Source organism: Mustela nigripes, chromosome 1, assembly GCF_022355385.1.
Source record: "Mustela nigripes isolate SB6536 chromosome 1, MUSNIG.SB6536, whole genome shotgun sequence".
Classification (NCBI taxonomy): domain Eukaryota; kingdom Metazoa; phylum Chordata; class Mammalia; order Carnivora; family Mustelidae; genus Mustela; species Mustela nigripes.
In genome coordinates this window covers 112,351,463-112,361,655 of record NC_081557.1, presented here as the reverse complement: position 1 = coordinate 112,361,655, position 10,193 = coordinate 112,351,463, and positions in this window count along the sequence as shown.

The window sequence follows — 10,193 nt, the reverse complement described above, 5'->3', positions numbered from 1 at the left end:
TTGAAAGAGAGAGAAGGAGAAAGAGAGCATGAGTTGGGGGGAGCAAAAGACTCCCCACTGAGTAGGGAGCCCTACACAGGACTGGATCCCACAACCCCAAGGTCACAGCCTGAGCTGAAGGCAGATACTTAACCAACTGAGCCACTCATGTGCCTGCTATTTTCATTTAATAACCTTCCCTCCTTATGTCCCAACTACTGTTAAAGAGTGCATTGCTCCCAAGGTAGAGTTCTGGGAGAATACAGGTAAGGCAACAATGGTAAGAAATACTAAAATGGGAGGAATAAGCTATTTCATAGGTTCATCCAGACACCAAGTTCATGACAATACAGCCTTTCTCAGAAGTGGGAGATCTGTCTTAGAGACAAGTGCTAATATGCCTCTTCCAATGGAAAAATAAAGTCAGGCATTCTATAACAGAGTTATGTCTGATTTGGCAGATTCTTCAATGATGAGATTTGGGTTCAGAATATAGATTATACAGTAAGTATATTCCATAAGCTAAATTGACTAAATATGTAGCTGCAATTTAAAAAAAAAAAAAAAGAAAGAAAGAGAAAAAGAAAAGAAACATATTTAAAACATAATAAGGCAAAAGCATTTTGGCCAAAATTTCTTTCCAAAATGTACATTTAAATAACAATACTTTTCTCAGTCTTTCCTGGATACCACAGGTTAAACCTGGTATCTCTAAACAAATGAATAAAATCTATCATTTATACACATTTGATATATCTTGGTAAAGACACTGCTATACTCAAATTGAGAAAATAAATGGCAATAGTAAACTAGATAACAAATAATTTTGCAAGTCAAGTGGTTTGCAATTATTTGCCTTCAAGAATATTTAAGGGAGGCTTAATCAAGTTGCAAGCTAATAGACCATTGATTAAAAAAGAATTTTTGATTACCTTAAATTGGTTGTAAAGAAATACAGCAATCTTTAAACAGAATAATGTATAAATATTCTCAGTGTATATGTGCATGTGTTTATATTATAAATTGAATTAATGATAAAAATTTTAATAATCATTTATCAAATTTTTATATATTTATGCTGCTTTGATCAATCATGTAATAATGATTATGATGAAATGTTTAATATCCAGTCTAATGATTAAAAATAAAACATTGAAAAATTAAAATTTTATACACTAGTACAAAATATAAAGACTATACATATACACATATGAATTGAATTATAATTTGTATGTGTACAGAATTCAATATACATATAAAAATATATATAGTAATTATGCTTAATTTTTTTAAGTGATTATCTTATTTTTTGCAACCAGTATGGGATAATCAGTAACACATTTAATCATAACAATACTACAATAAATTTTTGAGGGGAAAGAAATAAAAACATAATTTCTAGGCAAAAAATGAATAAGGTAAAAATTTTTGTGCATTAAAAAATGTATTTGGGGCAACTGAGTGGCTCAGTGGGTTAAGCCTCTACCTTTGGCTCAGGTCATGATCTCAGCATCCTGGGATCGAGCCCTGCATCAGGCTCTCTGCTCAGCAGGGAGCCTGCTTCCCCCTCTCTCTGCCTGCCTCTCTGGCTACTTGTGATCTTTCTCTCTGTCAAATAAATAAATAAAATCTTAAAAAAAAATTAAAAAATGTATTTGTTTATGTATTTTTAAGTGAATGAAGATAGATTATCAAATCACCATATTTATATTCCACTGATACATTTAAAGAATGTTGGTTTTATTTTAAATGCTAATATTCATTAACACTGTAAATTCCATTCCTTAAAACTAATTTAATGCATAATTACAACTTTTAGATCTCACTATTAAAATATATAGGCGCGGGACGCCTGGGTGGCTCAGTTGGTTAAGCGGCTGCCTTCGGCTCAGGTCATGATCCCAGCGTCCTGGGATCGAGTCCCACATCGGGCTCCTTGCTCAGCAGGGAGCCTGCTTCTCCCTCTGCCTCTAGCCTGCCACTCTGTCTGCCTGCGCTTGCGCTCTAACAAATAAAATCTTAAAAAAAAAAAAAAAGAATAGTTATTAAAAATATATATATATATATATAGGCGCATACAAACTTCAAAATTCTGTTACAGGATAAACAAAGACAAACCCTGAAGTCCATTGCTGTTGTGTACCCACTACTACTTGTAACAGAGAGGACGACCTAATGGTTATCTAGAGATCATGTTTCACTCTAAACAAATATTTTTGACAACATCTAAGTGTCAATCATTATAGTAGGCTTTAACAATGCAACAAAGGTAAAGCTTCTTTCTCCAAAGAACTTGAATTCAGGCAGGGGAAATACAAGTAAAATAGAAAAATTTAACAGCAAGTGCTGTTAGGTGCTACAAGAGGGGCATATCTTTTTTGTCTTTGATGTTGATCATTTCTTTTAATTAATATATGATGTATGACTTGTTTCAGGGGTACAGGTCTGTGATTCATCAACCTTACACAATTCACCTCATCCTAGCACACACTCCCATATTTAGGATCCTAGAGAAATATTTCTTGGAGGAGAGAGGAGGTTTCTTAAAGTTTTACCTCTAACGTGATTCCTGAAGATCCGAGTCAGGTTTATCCAGGTAAAAGACAGAGAAAGGAGAAAGCAAAATTCCACAAAGAAGATACTGCATGTGCAACAAACGAACACCAAAAGAAAGACATAAATAGAGGAAGGATGAAAAGAAGGAAGGAGAGGACAGGAGAGGGGAGGGGAGGGGAGGGGAGGGCAAGGAAGGCATGGGAAAAGAGAAGGTAGTTACTGAGGGAGAAAAAAAGAGAGAGACATAGCCTTTATATTTAAAAAAGACTTCACAAAGAATATTAAAAATTATTATCATTTTAGACATGAAAGTGTAAATGGATAAGTTCACCACAGAATGAGAACACACAATTTAGGGAGCCTATTTCTGTATTTTAGAGGGAGGACCTAGGCTGATGAGGCAGAACAGGAAGAGGAGCTGGTCAAAAAGACAATTTTGGGGTGCCTGGGTGGCTCAGTGGGTTAAGCCGCTGCCTTCGGCTCAGGTCATGATCTCAGGGTCCTGGGATCGAGTCCCGCATCGGGCTCTCTGCTCAGCAGGGAGCCTGCTTCCTCCTCTCTCTCTCTCTGCCTGCCTCTCTGCCTACTTGTGATCTCTCTCTGTCAAATAAATAAATAAAATCTTTTTAAAAAAAAAAGACAATTTTGTACCTATATTCCCAAATCACTTCAAAAGTGTAAAAGGATTGACGTTACAGTGGTTCACTGTCTTGGCCTTGCTGCCATAAGAGATGAACCCAAAATTTTAGTGACTTACAAAATAAGGTAGTGTGTATTGGTGGGAGTCCTCTTCCATCCAAAGACTCAGGTTTCTTCCATCTTGAGCAATCACCACCTTAGCAGAAGGCCTTCACATCACCACCATAAGGGAAGTGAGATAGAAAAGTAAGCTGAAACTTTTAGGGAACAGAAATGGAAGGTCTAAAAGTATTTCAGTCAACATTCCAAAGCTGGAAACTAGACACATAACTTCGATCTAGCTTCAAAGAAGACTAGGAAATGTAGTCTCCTTATCTCCTCAGAAACAAGAAAATAAAATTAGATTTGCCAATGAATGGGGCTTCAGGGAGGCCCATCAGAGAGCCAAGTATGTGTCCCCTAGAACTGAGGGAATGAAGGAAGCTGGAGCTTCTTGGGTCAAAAGAATACAAAGACAGATACAACCAAAGACCAATCTCCCCAAGATGGTAATACAAAAAGAGAAGTCAGTTGTAAGGTAACTATTTCTCCCCAATATGGAAAAAATGCATGAGCTTCCTATGAGCAAACAGACTACATGGAAGATGGGCAAATTAGAGAAATTTTGAAGGGAATTTTGATGGTGACACTTGCCAGTAAGGGGTTATTCAGTGTCCCAAGGTGGCAGCCAGAGAAATGTCATAAGGTTTGGGCTTGAAAAGCCATGGGTAACCTTAAACATAATTTAGGGAAGAGAAAAAAGACTGCCCCATAATATAGGTTTGCAAAAACTATAAAGGAACACAAACTATGCACACAAATAACTGCATTCTGTTGATTTTTGATTTTGAACATAACAATCCCATGGAGATCACCTATTGTTTTCTTCTCCAAATCCTAGAGCTTTAAACAAATCTGAGACAAAAAGATTGATTCAGTATAATATTTTATGATATCAACCCCCTGCAGGAGTTACCCAGCATGTTATAAATCCTGTCCTTAAAAACAGATATTGTTTTTTTACACATCTTAAAATTCCTGTTAAAAGGACAGGTTTTTAAATACAGATACTCATAACTTCCTCACAGCATGACTATCCTAAATTTTATATGGTGTAATTTAATATTCCTTTCAATATTGAAGTAATCTTGTTCTATGCAGAAACAATGCTTCAAACAAGGGAAGAAAATACCACAGGACAACCAAAGAGCTAGGGGCCCAGTTTCTTTCTCTGCTTCTGTTTTTGTGAAGTTTTCTCTTGTGTTTTTTCTTGTTAATGAAGTGACTAGTGAGGTTGGGCTGGTCTTTCCTTCTATGGTCCCAGAATTTCTGTAATATCAGCAGCAAAAGCAGGGTTGCCAGCCAACCAAGAAAGAAGAAGAAAAGAAAACTGATAAGTACTGAGACTGTATTTTCAGGATCGTAGTCAGAAAGTTAAGGAGAGAGACTTACAGACAAGATCATAGCTACTTTAAGCCCAAGGAGGAAAGAATTCTGTCAGGAACAAAGACGTCATAAGGGTACACATAGGCAAAGCAAAGAAATAGGACAAGTAACAGATATTAGGAAAAAGGAGACAGGTAAGAGTTGAATTTTCTACTTCTTTATTGACATATAAACTAGGTTGGGATTCTGGCTAGGAGACTAGCAAGCAAAGACAGGAACACAAGCAGATACCAGGAAACAATGAAAATGGAGAATCTGAAATTCAGTGTCAGAGGAACTGAAACCTAAAGCCAAAGAGTTAGGTGAAAGATGAATAACTGAAATTATACCTGGAATTATTAGAATTGTATTCAGAAGATGAGTGTTAATAATTATTTGTATCCCATTGCTCCCTCCCCTCCCCAGGAAAGGGGGTTTAAAGGAAACTCAAGCTCCCTCTGAGACACAGGCTCCCAGGCTGGGTAGTCTTAAGAGTAGTCTCAGCTAAATGATAAAGAAATTCAAAGAACAGTGAAGTTCTACACAACCAAAGTTTCGGAAAAGAATAAATTCTAATTTTTCATTAATTAGTCAAAGCAGCACACTAAACTTTTTATATTTTCCCCCTCTAGAGGAAGTAATATTGTGCTCTCATCCTAAGTCAAAATATCTCTACAGACTTATTATACAATAAAAGATTGGAGACAAGCTCACCAACATTAAATTCTTAGTAATATCCAGAATTCTCTAGCATTGGTTTCAGACACCTGCATCCCTGATTGGCAGTATACTTAGTGCTGTGAAGTGTGTAAACCTGGTGATTCATAGACCTGTACCCCTGGGGATAAAAATATATGTTTATAAAAAATAAAAAATTAATTAAAAAAAATAAATAAGAATTCGGGAATGCCCAATGTAAGAGGATGTGTCCTTGATTACATGAATCAGCTCTCTGAAAGTTAACTCTCTACCTGGAGATGACTCCAGAGTTGCAGCTTCCCCTTGCTGCTAAAGATAACATTTTGGGAGAAAAGATGGCAACAACCTCAGATATGGCAAAATTCATTTTCTAAAAGCCACATCTCTCCTACGGGTGAAGCAAAAGCCAGACAGGAAGGTTAGAAGGTGAGGATCTTTACACTTGCTTCTTTATCCCCCCACATTTCTGAACTTGGTATTCGGTCACTGTGCAGTGTGATCAAAGATACACTCAGACCCAGAGAATATGTATTCATTTGCCCTTTGGAACATGGGATTCTGTGTGTCTCTCATCACCATGTCACTAACACTACTGGCAGAATAAAGGGTCAGCTCTTCTTGGCTAAGCTAGCTACATAATGACTCAGTGCATTGTAGCTGGGTAAGGCAGGGGTGGTGAATGTGCTTTGTATTCCATTCCCCCAAGAAAAGAGGGTTTTCAAAAGGAGGTCGTTTAAGACAAGTATCAATTATAGAGTAAGGCTGGAGAGTCAGACTGGATAAGGGACTCACTGGTGGCAAGAAATATGATGGGGAGCTATCCCAGAGAGGAGGATGATTAGTCTTAATGGGTGACAAGGGGACCGACAGGCAGACCCCACAGAGGAAATAAGAGTCTTGGTTGCAAAAGTGCTCAGAGAACTGAACACAGAAGCAGATGCACTGAGCAAGCTGAATGACAGGAAAATCGCCCAAGAAGGGTCTGTGTGAGGAGAATCCAAGTTAAGTTTTATTTGTATACTCAAAAATAACTCCTCAAAGTGTTGCCTCTGAGAAAGGCTGAGAGGGGTCTTGGACTAATGATGGTGATCAAAAGAAATGTTAATATCATCTTGAGCTATGTCCTGAAAGAATATGTCTGTGTATAATTGGTAAAATAAAAATAAGAAGTATGTTTACAGAACTAGTTAAATGATGTTGCCAAACTGTGTTGAATCGCTTAAGACAGCACAAAATTGCCTATTTGTTCTTAGTAGTTTGGAAAAAGAATGTATTAATATCTTTTCAGAAAAGATCTGATTTTTTCTTTAGGAGTTCTGCAGCTTTCCCTAAGGGCCTTTGAGCTTTCAATCCTGACTTGGTTTTCACCACGGAAGCAGAAACAGAGGTGCTTAACGAGATCTCTGGAAACAATCCTGACACCAGACAGCTTCACCTTTGCTTTCATACTAAAAACCGCATTGAGAAGCATCCAAGAAAAACATGGGACTTTATGGAACCCTACCACAAGGGGAACTGGATCAATTCAGTTTCCATCTATTTAAGAGGCTGGACGCCGTATAAAAAACTCTATTGTTTAGCCAAATGACAGGTTCCCTGGCAGCCAAGGTAGACAAAAAAAGAATTCTAAGACTATTTTCTCTCTGAAAGTGTCGAGGTGTTTTTTTGTGCATGAGTGCATCTAGGGATACAGCTCCCGATCAGGATGAGAGGCTCAGACGATGTTAAAACAGTGTATGATTTCAGATACCTGCATATTGGTTGACTGTATACACAGATCTCTGAGACAGAAATATATACCTCTTGACTCCCAAGGCCCAAATACCCTCCCCCTCCCCTAGTATATTAGAAGAGGCTAAAGTATGTGGAAATAACAACTTCAAACTATCAAGAGTAGGTGCTTTGGTCTGGAAAGTATAAATACCACCCCAGATATTTTATTGGCCCAAACTAGTTGTGCCACAGAGGGCAGGAAGGTCAGTCTTTCCGGCATCTAGGAGATAGGAGTCAGTGAGCAAATCTATTAACTGTCACATCCAATGAGTATTCTCAGCCAACTCCAAGGAGCTTACCTGCTATCAGAGATAGAGGCCCTTTAAGGATACTGACAAGCCTCTGAAGGGGAATAGGGGCCGCTTAGTTCTTCCACTACATAGTCACCAGTTTGTTATTGCTTAAAAACAAAACATACCTTACCATGAGATATTACGTGCCAAAACAAAAATATTTAAAGTAGTATAAAGTTCTTTGATAGCCACAATGAAAAACTATAGGTTTTAATAAGAATTTCTACACCCAAGGGTAATTTGACATAGGAATTCTTAGAAGGAATTATTCTTAATTTAGGAATAAAAATTTCATTATAGCATTTTAGGCAAAGAGGTGTTGGTCCTAGTCCTTCAGTTAACAAATCAGAATCAAGGGTGCCTGGGTGGCTCAGTTGGTTAAGTGACTGCCCTCACCTCAGGTCATGATCCTGGAGTCCCTGGATTGAGTCCAGCTTCAGGGTCCCTGCTCAGCAGAGAATTTGCTTCTCCCTCTGGCCCTCTCCCCTCTCATGCTCTCTCTCTCATTCTCTCTCACATAAATAAATAAATCCTTAAAAAAAAATCAGAATCAAGGATATGCTATTTACCTTTAGAGTGTTGCCATGATTAGATTGGAAGCTCATAAATTGTCACTTGTCATATAAGTTGTACACTTGCACTATCACTCCCAAGTTTTCCCCTGTAACCAGTTTATTGAAGAGTCTTAACTCAGTGAATTACAAATGTATAATGATTTTGCTGGTTTACAGTCATTAACCATGCTCTGCTGAACCACCATTTTTTTATCCCCCTTAATCGCATCCTAAATAAGTCCTGAAGCTTCTCATTCACTTTTAGTTAGTAAAAGCTCCAATGCAATTAATTACAGTTTAACACTTCAATATTATACCAACATTATATTTGATTTAATTTTCATCATCGCTCCCTCTCCAGCATTATCCTGGGGTAAGCCCAAAGGATTTGGAGGGGGTGCCAAGGGCTGGATCACCTTTTTCATTATTCTTCCACCAGCAAAGTAGCTAAGATCCCAGTCCGGGAATGAGATCCCAAGGTCCCCTCCTTCTAGATCCTTCCAATCTTCATGAATGATTCTTCTGGAGTGCCCCTTATTTTGGTGTGCAAGATAATCTGTTTGTCCCCCCAGATCCACTGCCAGCTTCTCTGCTCTGGGACTTCAGAAGGCTGATTTTTATATAATGGAGTGGAGCTTTTTTGTTCAGTAGCTTCTGGTTGAATTAAGCCAAGGGTGACATTGGTAGGAGATCAAAGGTTGGAGAAAGATACCGAGATATTTGTTTCCTTGACACCCCTCCTTGCTGGGCTCTAAATTACCAGTGACTGTGTCCTTCTTCAGAAGACCACAGGTCCTGGCAGGTTGCCCTCCTCTTCAGCTATACTCTGGGTTCTACTAACCATTTGCTCTCCTTGCCCCTGGGGGTAGTGGTAATTAAAGCTTCCCACTATGGTCATGGCTAGGATGCTTCACTATGCCCTACTGGCTCCCCTTGACTCTGTTCACACCTTTGTAAATGGTGCCTTCATTAATTTCTCCTCGATTGCCTTATTTGAGTGCACCATCTGTTTACTGCTGTGATATTGAATGGGAAAGGGACCAGCCAAAAGGAAGGGAGAAGAAAATCCCAGCATCCCCCTATGCTAAAAACTCATAATCTGAACAGTGTCCTTCTTTGACCCTCTGCCTCTCCCTAAATTTTGTACTTATAAGAAGAGCAGGAGACTTGTGATAAAGAAAGTGGGACCCATTTTAAAACCCCATTAGAAGCTTAGAGGGAGTTTCACACTTTAAATACAAGAAGCTTTCTTTAGAAAGTATATCACTTTGTGCTTCTTTGTCCTTAATTCAGCAATTTTCAATTCTGGGGCAAAGAAAGAAGTCCAATTCAACATGTTGAAAGACCCACATTTATCAGTTTACAGTAAAAAACCCAAGATAAAAGCAAATTGTTATAAGTTGAACTAATCTGCCAGGACTGCATAGATCTGTAAGTTTGGGTCCTCACTATCTTGAATAATCAACAGTTAATGGATATTTGAAGATTTACCTTTATCTGTCTCATTACCTTCCCAAGAAAATAGCAAGTTATTCATACGGAATTCTAGCATTTGTTCTTTGAAGCCTTTTTTTGTGTTTTAACACGCATCCAATATCAAAACAGTACTCCCAGGACACTAATAGAGAGATTCATCTAATGGCATATTTAACAAAATAGCTGCTTTGAGAAAGAACAAGAGCATGATCCTTTAGAGGCATTGTGATGTGTGTTTCATTTAGTTGTAATAAAACACTACCTGAGAGTCATCTCCAGCTAACCTTATGCTTTATTTGCATTTTTTTAGCTTAGTAAATGTGAAAGCATTCAGAGGTTGAGTGAAATTGCCAGCAAACTGTATTTCATGTTGAAGATCAGCAGGGGCCTTTTGGAGGGCTTCAATTTTTCTCTGAGTGTCAGGAAATCAAATTATTGCATCCAGCTGCAAGCTGTTTTGATTGAACTGAAAGTCTGATTTAATTTGGTACAAATGGCAAATTACTCCTCTATTTATCCTTGAACTACATGTACCCACAAAGTACTATATTTCAGGATGTTCTTAAAAGTTGACAGTGGAAATGTGATTTTGAAAGGTTCCTTTTGCATGTCTAGACCACTCACAGAATTCCAGTATATGGTGAAGGTTCCAACAAAGACAAGATACACACATTTTTGCACTCCCTGTCCTCATGTTTTTTACAAAATATGTGTATCGATTGGGTAGATATAGGCATGTTGTGAAAGACACGTGAAGATT